Source organism: Schistocerca serialis, chromosome 5 (genome assembly GCF_023864345.2).
Source record: "Schistocerca serialis cubense isolate TAMUIC-IGC-003099 chromosome 5, iqSchSeri2.2, whole genome shotgun sequence".
Taxonomy (NCBI): domain Eukaryota; kingdom Metazoa; phylum Arthropoda; class Insecta; order Orthoptera; family Acrididae; genus Schistocerca; species Schistocerca serialis.
This window is the reverse complement of record NC_064642.1, coordinates 155200383-155213035: the sequence shown is the minus strand read 5'-3', so window position 1 is coordinate 155213035 and position 12653 is coordinate 155200383. Positions and strand designations below refer to the sequence as shown.

General features: G+C 43.5%; 1 protein-coding gene across 3 annotated transcripts in view; it reads left to right on the top strand.

The window, feature by feature from the left end:
• Positions 1-12653, top strand: part of LOC126480876 (protein TANC2) — a 655944-nt gene that overhangs the window by 404226 nt on the left and 239065 nt on the right. The gene's annotated exons all lie outside the window — the stretch shown is intronic.

The following is a 12653-nucleotide window of genomic DNA, read 5'->3' as shown; positions in this document are numbered from 1 at the left end:
TGAATACACTAAGCAGATTCCGAAGGATGCAGGTTGCAGTAGTTATTCGGAGATCAAGAGGCTTGCACAGGTTAGAGTAGCATGGAGGAGTATCATGGAGAGCTGCATCAAACCAGTCTCTGGACTGAAGACCACAACAACAACAAACATGGTTTATGTTTACTGGTGTAAAAAAAGATGTCCCACTCTCTACTTCGCACTCTTAGGAATAGTAGTCTACGTTCTTCCTGAAGTTTGAAGCTACATCCATACCAAATTTCATCGAAATCAGATCAGCTGTTTAGTCGTGAAAGCTGACAAACACACCTTCGAATTTGTAGCATTAGTAATGCGAGAAGTTTAAAAGAGTTCGTAGTTGTGTTCCCATGTGCGGGCACAGAATTCAGTCAATCATTTTCTGGTTATGTAGGTGAGCGTTGCAGTTCTGGGGGCGTGTCCGTGCTCCATAGGCAGAGGCTTCTTAGACAACTTATTGTAATCCTAAATAGGTTAGGGGTCAGGATCTCCTACGCTTAAAATCAAATGATATTTTCCGTTTTCTGTTGAAAGTAAACTTTCGAAAAGCGTAGGCAGGAAGAGGAACTTTGCTGAGGAATACTGTTAATAGGAGCATTGAAAATATCTGCGTTGCATGTTCTGGCACAAACTAACCTACTTTCACCTTTCGTCAGTTGTCCTAGGTTGTAATCAGCTAAAATATCACCGTATAAGATAATCCAAGATTATATGACGTCACAAGATTACCGAATTGCAGAACATACTTTTAGTTCTCAGCTTGTGCAATTTTCATAAATGTCTACCGGTTGACGTGAAGTTTCGCAATACCTACTTACACCTGCACATCCCCCAAGACACTGACATCCCCTCACACAATTGCAAGGCAGATGTTGAGATATTAACCCTCCTTACGATTAAATAGAATTGTTGGCTAGAGAATTTATTTACATCCCTACCCAAGATTGTTTATGATGTAAGCAGATCAGAATGCGGTAAGTTTTTAAAAAATAATTTTTTTAAACGTATCACTTTACTTGAGTCAGTTCACACGTATGAAAATTACACATGCGAGGGGCCTAACCAAGAACCTTATGACAAAGAAAAAGGCTTGGCAGTTGGGTAACCTTGCGATGTCATATTACCTTGTACTGTCTTATGATACTGGAGCTGTGTGTGAGCTAGGACAATTGCCCAAAGGTTAAAGGGGTCACAGTTATGGTAAGACAGCGAGGTGTCTCAGAACATACAAATCACCCCTGCTGAGCTACACTGTCAGAGGCATGGATACTGAAACTATTTCGTGGGGCGGTTTGACAGGTCAATGAAATCAGGTCGATGGGCATTAGTCGGGAGTGTAAGAAGGTCACCGTGGACCATGTGGGAGTGGAGGCGAGGAGTAGGAAACTTCATCAGTGATTCATGAGTTCTTCAGCAAGTGCATTTGTGCGGGCAAGGGACTCTGCTAATTCTTCCGGTTTTCTCGGCGGTTTAGTGAGTGCTCGCGTGTTCTTTAGGAAGATGCCTCGTAGCACTGCATGGAGACATTAACAAGCTGGCAGTGGTGCTTTATAAAAGTGACTGACTCCATAATTTCCTTAGGGTAATACGTTACTTTTTTGTTGCTTTAAACATATATTGTAACAGTCTCAGTGACGATTAGTCAAACAAGATAACTAGTTTCAACCAGTTAATTATCAACTTCAGATCTTATTATTCAGTAGTTGTGAGAAGTCAGATTTCTTCAAAAAGAACAGTCATAAGAAATTTGACTTTTCACAACTCGTGATTGATCAGATCTGAGGATGATTATTAAGTGATCGAAACTAGTTATCATGTGCGACTAATAGCAGCTGAGGCTGTTACAATAAATATTTTTAAAAACGTGTACAGCTGCGGTATCTCCCATGACACCATCAACAGTACATTGCATTTTTTTCTGTAGAAGCGTGAAGCGTGGTGTTTCTGTGTGTCTTTTACCCGTTGACTTTGAACTATTATCTTCTTTCCCGTTTTTGTTTATGTGGAAGTCAGCAGTGGCAGCTGCTAGGAGTCAGCTGCAGAAGATGTATGTAGTGTCATATCACGCTACGTCTTCCAGACAAGTGATCGGATCTCGAAACCTCTCTGAAAGTATTTACATTGGTACAAGGCATTTATTAGATATGTAGGAGTAGTGACATTTTTAACTCTGTCTCGTTGGTAGAAGCGAGGCTGGTGACCATTTTTAGACTGATTTAATGGTGTAACAGCGCCGAGGGGTAATTCGTGTCCACCAATAAAAATAGCCGCCTAAGTTATCTCGCGCGCAGCAAACAGCTAAGAGCCGCGGCGGAACTTCGACACGGAAGCTCCAATGCCGGGACGGAAAGAACGTGTTACTGTGTCTGCCAGTATATTCACTGAGTGAATCTCACCTGGCAGATTCCTTCAAAGACTGCCACGGCCAATTTATTGCCACCCCTCCGTCTACACATCCCGTATCCTAATCATATGACCTATTTTGTCCCAAATGACTACAGTTTCTTATGGGAAATAGGGCTATTAACACCTCCTTCTGCTCTTAGCATTGCACTCAGCGATTCCAATGGTTGAAGGACGAAGGTTTGAGTTTTAAATCTGTAAGTGGGTTGTTTAGGTTTTTATGTTGGTAACGCCACGTAGCGCTCTGTATGAAAATCACTGGCTGTGCTGTGTGCAGTCTGTGTCTGGTTTGCATTGTTGTTTGCTATTGTAGTGTTGGGCAGCTGGATGTGAACAGCGCGTAGCGTTGCGCAGTTGGAGGTGAGCCGCCAGCAGTGGTGGTGGATGTGGGGAGAGAGATGGCGGAGTTTTGAGAGCGGATGATCTGGACGTGTGTCCATCAGAGACAGTAAATTTGTACGACTGGATGTCATGAACTGATATATATATATATAAAAGAATCTTTTATTTAGCTGGCAGTATTGGCGCTCGCTGTATTGCAGTAGTTAGAGAAACGAAGATTTTTGCGAGGTAAGTGATTCATGAAAGGTATAGGCTTTTGTTATTCAGGGCCATTCTTTTGTAGGGATTTTTGAAAGTCAGATTGCGTTGCGCTAAAAATATTGTGTGTCAGTTTAAGCAGTCATTTATAATTTTTCTAAGGGGACGTTTCATAAATCCACCGACGGCGAGGTGACTGAAGACGGTACCGCAGTTTCATTTGTGTGTGTGCAAACATGGCAAGAACACCTCCTACCATTGCAAAACAGTACGACTGACAGTCGCCTTGGGAACGTATAAGTGAAAATGCAAGGGGTCAGAATAGCATGACCATTTGAGGGCCTAGAGAGAACCGACAAAGAAAAGTATTTCAGTTTCTTGTCTCTGCCAGACAGTTTCACTAGCTGCCCATACATATCATGTATCCCTTATTAATTGAAATAAGTCTGTTCAACGATGCAAATGTATTTCTCCGGAACTTCTTGTGGGAAAACCATAATTGTAACTCCTTGCAGTAATTTGTATTTTCAAACTGATAGTCATAACAGACAATATCAACGCTAATCTAAAATGTTCGCATTTAAATATTCCACTGTGTTTAGCCATGTCATTGAATTCCACTTAAATAAAATTGACATTACACAGACTAGGCATACTGCGTCCAGTAACGAATTTTTTTAATTGTATGTGTTATTCTCTGGTCATCTTAAATTGACTAGTCAACTGCGCAACGTACTCAAAATTATCTGGGCTCGATAAGAAAAAAAAAAAAAACAGTAATAAAATCAAGTGTGTGGCACGAGGTTCAAAAATGTAATAAAGAAATTCATTTTTGACTTTTATCCGCATCCCTAAAACGTCTCTCAACGCTATTCATTGGCTGAACTGACCTAACGTAATGTAAGAACCGTGTCAGTGCGAATTCACCAACAGGCCCCTGGGAATCGCAGAACGCAGCCAGCATGACACGCACGTATGGCGGGTTGAGGCTATTCAGGAATGAGTGAGTTCGCGCCGGCGGTCGCGACCACGACGAACTGTGTTACTGCTCGCTGGGGCCACGTTATTACGGGACTCGGCGTTATGCGTAATGTGCTGCTCGTATTTCAGAGATAACCACAGGGAACTGATGGCCCGCGCTCCGTTGGTGGGCGTGACGTTTTTACTGCTGCACCCTTTATCTGCGCTCGCGAGAACAGCAAATACTCATACGTTACCGGGAGACCTCATTAACAGAAGTGGATCGTCAACACGTGATATAGAAACATGTGCTACTTAATAATCACTGCTAACACGCAAAGAGATAGTATTTTTTGTGTGGTATCGATATTGATACGTTTGTCATAGTCATCTTGAACAGTATGCCTTCAACAGCAAGGTCTCTGGGCTCTATTCTGGCCCAGCCTTCTCTGTCCTCAATGCTTTCTTCCTCTACTTATAGCCTGTTGTCCATTAGCCACCACCTTAGTCTATGATTTTTCGTCTCAGGCATCCATTCCATTTCAATCTTTTCTCCTTCAAATGTCTCTCGTAAGAGTTCATCATGAGTTATCTTCCTACCACATTCATTTCTCCTCTGATTATAAAAAGATTAAAAAGCATTGGTGGCTGGTATTAGATAATTTTCTACAAAAATATTGAAAGAAAAACAATTCTTCGTACAAATTGTTTTTATTTTTGAAGAAATAGTTCACATATGAACGGCCGTATGACAGTGTCCAGTGAGCATATTATTTCGGCAGGCGACCACATCTCCTTTATCAGGTGCGCTGGTAACCTGAACTGCAATGCTGAATTGGAAACTGCCATCCGGCCGTTCACCTGTAAGATATTTCGACATACAACACGCTGGGAGAAACTGAACGTTTTATTTTTTCTCGAAATATTCGTCTTTAAAATTTACCCATTTTTCCTGACATTTTAATCAAATCTGGAAAAATTTTTTCCGCTCTGATGTCCTTAGCTTCAAAAAATGGTTTTGAGAGTTTTGACTAACTTCTTGAGATGATGAAAATCACTGTCCTTGCATTTTTTGTTTGATAAGGGGTTAAATAGAGCTTTTTTACACAATAAATCGAGTAAATAGCATGAGACGTTAAGTCGATGTTTCCTTTGCAGTGTGCGATTTGCAGGGGGGGGTTGGGGGGGATTTCCCCTCCTCTGCATCAGACCATCCCTTCCTCTGGTTTTAGTTTATGCATCCTAACCTGGGATGTTTATTTCCCACGCACTGGAGTAAAACTTTACATATAATTTGAATTTGTGGAGCCGAACTCTGAAAGTTTTTTATACAGTTCAAAAATGGTTCAAATGGCTCTGAGCACTATGGGACTCAACTTCTGAGGTCATTAGTCCCCTAGAACTTAGAACTAGTTAAACCTAAGAACATCACAAACATCCATGCCCGAGGCAGGATTCGAACCTGCGACCGTAGCGGTCCTGCGGTTCCAGACTGCAGCGCCTTTAACCGCACGGCCACTTCGGCCGGCTTTTATACAGTCTTACTATTAATACTATTAATGTGTTTGCTTATTAATTTTGAAAAAGTGTTATGTAGTAGTTAAGCATTTCAAAACATTTAGAACTAAATCATCATTCTCATATTGTCATTGTTGCTTTCGTCTAAGGTGCGTCGTCCGTTTACTTGCGAGCTTGCGAGGGAAGTAGTGTGTCAGTCATACCGCAACAGTCGTATCGCAGAGTTGGGTGAGCTGGGGGCTGAAATTCCCACCCCGGGCCCTGACACAGGGTGGTGACCCGCCCGGAACCTGTGCGAACATTTACTGTTAGGCCACCTTTTGGCAACGGTATGGCGCGGAGTAACGTGCCTGGGACGAAAGCACACATTACTAAATAACGCACCATCGTCTGCTTCTAGTTCCTAGGATACTACTTCGTGGACCTTCTTTAAATACTCTTCTGTTCTACCACTGTTTTCTTTTCCTTTGGTTTTCATCTCCGTTGTTAGCTGCATGTGCAAGTACCAAGTAGGCCGCCGCTGTGATACTTTACCATGCTTTATACTGCAAGACCGACACACGTGTGGCACAAATTCTGTTGCTTTGGTATAAATTAAACTGCCGCACGCAACATACGCCGCAAGATGTTGCCTGTTGTAGCATGCTACAAGATGACGCACACCACATTTCCGTAGCATGCCACAATGTTGCAAGACGTCGCCCCAGCGTAAACGTGGCTTTAGAGCCAGGTCTGTATTTTATGGTGGATGTGATGTGTTGCATACGAAACTAAAACCTGCCATCAGATCCAAACGTCGCGGAAAACTGTGAAGAGGCGTCATCTTGCAACAAGATAACGCTCGCCCACATTCTGCCAAACGGACAGCCGACGCAATAAAGGAGTTGAGATTCGAGGTGCTGGCTCCAAGCGATTTTCACATGTTTGGACCCTTAACGGAAGCACTATAGGGAAGAAGATTTGAATGTGATGAAGACGTCATTGTTGCGGTGCAAAATTGGTTAAAGATTCAACCGAAAAACGTATTTTCTGATGAAATAAAAAACTCGTAAAACGTCGGGAAAACTGCATTGAAGTCCAGGGAGGTTACGTAGAAAAATAACGCACATTTCAGTTTTCTATCATCAGAATAAGTACAGCTTTTCACAAATGTGAATTCACTTTTTGAATTCCCGTCGTATACCTGTACGTAGATGATTTTGTAAATAAGCTTTACCTATAATGCACTTTTAAAGATATAACAAGGGATGGCTTTTCTGATAGTGCATACGCGTGAATAGTGAGTTTCGACATTAACATCTATTTATAAATAACTGTTTAACCATGGGTAACGCCACGGTCCAAGCTAGTAACATATGTAATTGTACTAACCCCCTAAGACATCCCCCCCACTGGTAAAAGCAAAAATCGCACACTGTTCCTTTGTCATAGTTGTTTGACGCGATTTGTGATTTGCATCGTCGGGATAGAGAATAAAGGGCAAAACGCTTCTGGAACGTAAATAAATATTGTATTTCAGCAAGAAGAACGCGTTTTGAAACTACAAAACAGATATTAATTCTGTAGCCTTACAACTGGCATCGTCGTAGTGAAGAACTGTGCGGTTACCTCATCGATGACTTGTGGCAAACAATTTTTTGGGAAAAAGCCATGATTTTCTTGCAAGCGCTCGCGAACGAACTACTTGGTTTCTTTTCATCAGACTGATTGCTGCTTATTTTTCGGCTCGTTCCGTCTCCTGCAGTGATGTTGTATTCGGATTTTGCATTTCCACGGTCTAATTTTTTGACCGTTCCCTAGGACCAGCTGACACCAGCCTGTTTTTGAGCTGCGGTCAAACTGTGCGTAATCCATTGACAAAACATATTTTTCATTGCTAGATATTCTTGCGAAATGGAGTGTACAACCCAAGAATGGGTGTCACGGGAAGTCAAACGCCGATCATCTTCTATCAAGTTGTGCACCAAATCGGAGCCTTTTGCATCAACAAGGATTTTCTTCAACTTTCACCAAATTCGCATTTTATTTTATCGACATGATAACTAAAACTTTGTGACTATCTCCTCGTAAAAAGCGATATGGAATGGCAGAAAACGTGAAATCAGTATTACGGAAAACGAACGGAAGACTCAGAATTGTTGAAAGGGCTCTGGAAAAGTGCGACCTGTTCAAAAAGACTACTACGACGTTTTAGGCATTGATCAAGTAGGCAAGATCGCAGGCATGGCGCTGCTGAGGCTGTAACGTGTCGGCATAGGACATATGAAAGTGTAACGTAGAATATTAGACAGGCGACGTTGTTCCCGGGAAACCTCAAAAAATGTTCAAATGTGTGTGAAATCTTATGGGACTGAATTGCTAAGGTCATCAGTCCCTAAGCTTACACACTACTTAACGTAAATTATCCTAAGGACAAACACACACACCCATGCTCTAGGGAGGACTCGAACCTCTGTCGGGACCAGCCGCACAGTCCATGACTGCAGCGCCTGAGACCGCTCGGCTAATCCCGCGCGGCCGGGAAACCTCGTTAGTCAAATTTAGGGAAGCGGTGTTTGACGAATACTTATATTCTGCTGCCTGTGTCGTATATAGGGGTTGGACAAAAATATGGAAAAACACGTTACCATGCCTAACAGTGTAGGAAACCTGTCAGCTCTCAAAACAACTTCCATCCGCCTCGGAATGAATAAATACAGATTCTGTATGGTTTTAAAGAGAATCTTCCACCATTCGTCCTGCAACAGGTGAACAGCGACCACGCACCTTTCTCTCCAAGGTACACCACAAATATTTAATAGTGTTGAGATCTGGCGATTTTGGTGGCCAGGGGAGGTGCGACAATTCATCCACGTACTCACAGAGCCAGTCCTGGACGAAGCTAGTTGCGTGAAAAGGGGACCTGTCGTCGTGGAATACAGCATCACCATTTGTGACAAACATTGTACCGTGGGATGGACCTCATCAGCCAGAATGGTCACGTAATACGTGGCAGTAATGAGACCTTGCACAGCAACCATGGATGCCCATGGAATACGACGATGAGGTTGCCCAAATCAACACTGAACACCCGCCTAGGAGTTAGAAGCAGTGAAACAAGACTCATCCGACCAGATGACTTTATTTCATTGCTCCGTAGTCCAGATTTAATGCACTCACAGCTACACAGAACACTGTTGTGTCCACAACAGACACTTACAACGTACTGAGGACATTGTACAGGTGCTATTCATCGTCAAATACAACAGCACAACATGCAGGTTTGATTAGAAATCAATTTGTGTTTAAGTAAGCATTTCTCGCAGTGTTTCCATAATTTTGAATAGAATAGGAGAAATTAGGATGGGGGTTGACGTGTACAGACAGTAACTGTTACTTGCTCTTTATGGTGTCGTGTGGTGTTTCCTGGTGTAAAGCAGGGGAATACAGTGGAGGCAGCCTGGCTCCAGACATCTTCACTGAGAAGCCAAAGCATTATGACCACCTTTCGAACGTACTACAACAAAGATTCTGCGTGGTATGGATTTGACAAGTCCTTAGCAGGTGTCGGGAAGCATGTGGCTTGTCTACTCACAGGTCAAACAATTCCCGGTGGTTTGTGTGAATGGAGCAGCCGCGCGCTAGTGTTCTGGATGCGCTCCATAAGGTTCATATCAGGTGAATTTGATGGTAAAGACATCAACGTCAGTTCACTATAGCCGGCAGGAGTGGTCGTGCGGTTCTAGGCGCTTCAGTCTGGAACCGCGTGACCGCTACGTTCGCAGGTTCGAATCCTGCCTCGGGCATGAATGTGTGTGATGACCTTAGGTTAGTTAGGTTTAAGTAATTCTAAGTTCTAGGGGACTGATGACCACAGATGTTAAGTCCCATAGTGCTCAGAGCCATTTGAACCATTTGAACCAAGTTCACCATAATATTCTCCAAATCACTGTAGCACGCTTCTGGCCTTGTGATGTTGACCGTTATCCTGCTGGGAGCACCATCGCCGTCGAGGAAGACGTCAAACATGGAAGGGATGAAGGAGGTCTACAGCTTTGTGCCTTCAATCAGTATGACAAATCCAATGGAAGCCCAGGTGAATGTACCGCATAGCGTAATACACTACTGGCCATTAAAATTGCTACACCACGAAGATGACGTGCTACAGACGACAAATTTAACCGACAGGAAGAAGATGCTGCGATATGCAAATTATTAGCTTTTCAGAGCATTCACAGAAGGTTGGCACCGGGGGCGAAACTTACAACGTGCTGACATGAGGAAAGTTTCCAACCCATTTCTCATACACAAACAACAGTTGACCGGCGTGAGGCCTCGTGTAAGGAGGAGAAATGCGTACCATCACGTTTCCTACTTTGATAAAGGTCGGGCTGTAGCCTATCGCGATTGTGGTTTATCGTATCGCGACATTGCTGCTCGCGTTGGTCGAGATCCAATGACTGTTAGCAGAATATGGAATCGGTGAGTTCAGGAGGATAATACGGAACGCCGTGCTGGATCCCAACGGCCTCGTAATAACTAGCAGTCGAGGTGACAGGCATCTTATCCGCATGGCTGTAACTGATCGTGCAGCCACGTTTCGATCCCTGAGTCAACAGATGGGGACGTTTGCAAGACAACAACCATCTGCACGAACAGTTCGACGACGTTTGCAGCAGCATGTACCATCAGCTCGGAGACTATGGCTGCGGTTACCCTTGACGCTGCGTCACAGACAGGAGCGCCTGCGATGGTGTACTCAACGACGAACCAGGGTGCACGAATGGCAAAACGTCTGTTTTTCGGATGAATCCAGGTTCTGTTTACAGCATCCTGATGGTCGCATCCGTGTGTGGCGACATCGAGGTGAACGCACATTGGAAGCGTGTATTCGTCATCGCCATACTGGCCTATCTATCACCCGGCGTGATGGTATGGGGTGCCATTGGTAACACGTCTCGGTCACCTCTTGTTCGTATTGACGGCACTTTGAACAGTGGACGTTACATTTCAGATGTGTTACGACCCGTCGCTCTACCCTTCATTCGATCCCTGCGAAACCCTACTTTTCAGCAGGATAATGCACGACCGCATGTTGCAGGTCTTTCTGGATACAGAAAATGTTCGACTGCTGCCCTGGCCAGCACATTCTCCAGATCTCTCACCAATTGAAAAAGTCTGGTCAATGGTGGCCGAGCAACTGGCTCGTCGCAATACGCCAGTCACTGCTCTTGATTAACTGTGGTATCGTGTTGAAGCTGCATGGGCAGCTGTACCTGTACACGCCATCCAAATTCTGTTTGACTCAATGCCCAGGCGCATCAAGGCCGTTATTACGGCCAGAGGTGGTTGTTCTGGGTACTGATTTCTCAGGATCTATGCACCCAAATTGCGTGAAATTGTAACCACATGCCAGTTCTAGTATAATATATTTGTCCAAGGAATCCCCGTTTATCATCTGCATTTCTTCTTGGGGCAGCAATTTTAATGGCCAGTAGTGTAGTTGCTCCTGCCGTTGCGCTTTCGTGGTGTGGTGCGTGTTTCGAGCATCGGTTCGCCAGGATGACGGCGTATCCGGACACGACCGTCAGGCGTGATTCATTCTACCAGGCGACACGTTTCCATTGATCTCAATTATGACATGTCCGATACAATTGCAGTTGGTGATGTCTTTGATATGAGGTAGAGGTCGCCTATTGTGGCGCCCATGTCGAGCAATGTGCGCTGAATAGTGTGTTCCGAAACATTTGTTGTTGCATTGGTGTTTGTCGTCAGTTCTGTCATGGAGCGTCGACTATCCTGCTTCCGATTTTCACATTCTGTGGTGAGGCGTGGACATCCAACACCTTGTCGCCTACTCGCGGTTTCACCGTATATGCTCAGAACAGTAGCAAACAACGATTCCCCATTCGTCTCTGCTTCGCTTACAGATTTTCCTTCCCAAGTACGTGCCCGTAACGCCACGAGCACTTCATTTTGCGATGTGTGTCGGTCATAGTGCCTTGACTTATCAGTGTGTCATTATGATATTGGTAAGTCTGTAGTCGTAGCAGTTAATATTCCTCTTCAAAATGCACCAGACGTTTGGACGCCTCTTGGGATTTTCTTCAGGAGTATTATGATGTTCCCCGGTGTTCAGCCATTCAGGGTGTAATGGTTCTTTATTTACGTGACCATTACGGCTCTCCAACCTCAGTTCTCGATACCAGTAATATCGTACTACTTTTCTGCGAAGTAACAGACATATTTTTGTGACAATATTCACATTTGGTTTTATTAATGTATAGGTACTCCGATGTATCGATATATTACAGTGATATGGTTCTTGTGTGTATTCATTTCTGTGAGACTGTCATAATCTTTTACTTACTTGTAACCGTTTTGGCGCGAATGCGCACAGGGCAGTCTTTGTTTCACTTTGCAGAAGTTAAGTTGATATTTCGCTTTATAAAAGAACAGTCAAGTCTTGTGTTTGGTTAAAGTGGAAATTAAATATATGAAGATTGATACAAAACTGTTTTCTTGATGATATGACAGTTAATAAGGAGTATATGTGAATTTACAAGAAGTTTAATACAAATGTGGATCGTTTACACCAAGTCAAAAATTATTTCTACCATACCACTGTTCTGATCTGGGATTATTTGATTATTAAGACCCGGCGGAGGTTCAAGTCCTCCCTCGGGCATGGGTGTGTGTGTTTGTCCTTAGGACAATTTAGGTTAAGTAGTGTGTAAGCTTAGGGACTGTTGACTTTAGCAGTTAAGTCCCATAAGATTTCACACAGATCTGAACATCTGAACATTATTAAGAATTTCCTGAAAAACGCATTTGTTAGGTCTTCAAATATTGCGAAAATACAGATCTAGACCTTCTAGAATCAACAAGATGAGCCATAACAACTTCGACGAAACCTACGTGGGAATCCATTCAAGACAAGTGCCAAAATTAACGACTTTTTTACAGTGACTTCATTATTTCCGTTCTGACGATACCATCCACACTCAATAACTTTGTTGTTGCCCGATAAAGCGAACGTATGCTCCGTGAGCAACATTATTAATCTGATTTCTAACCTACTTTTGAGGTGGTGGTATTGTTAGAAGGGCCATCATAAGACTCTTAAGACCCTTGAAGAAGACCCCATCGGAGTGGTCGAAACATCGAGTACTGGAGAAGTTTGCCAGAAGATTTTACCTTCAATCATCTCTTCCAGTGCTTTGGTTGCAAAAAGATCA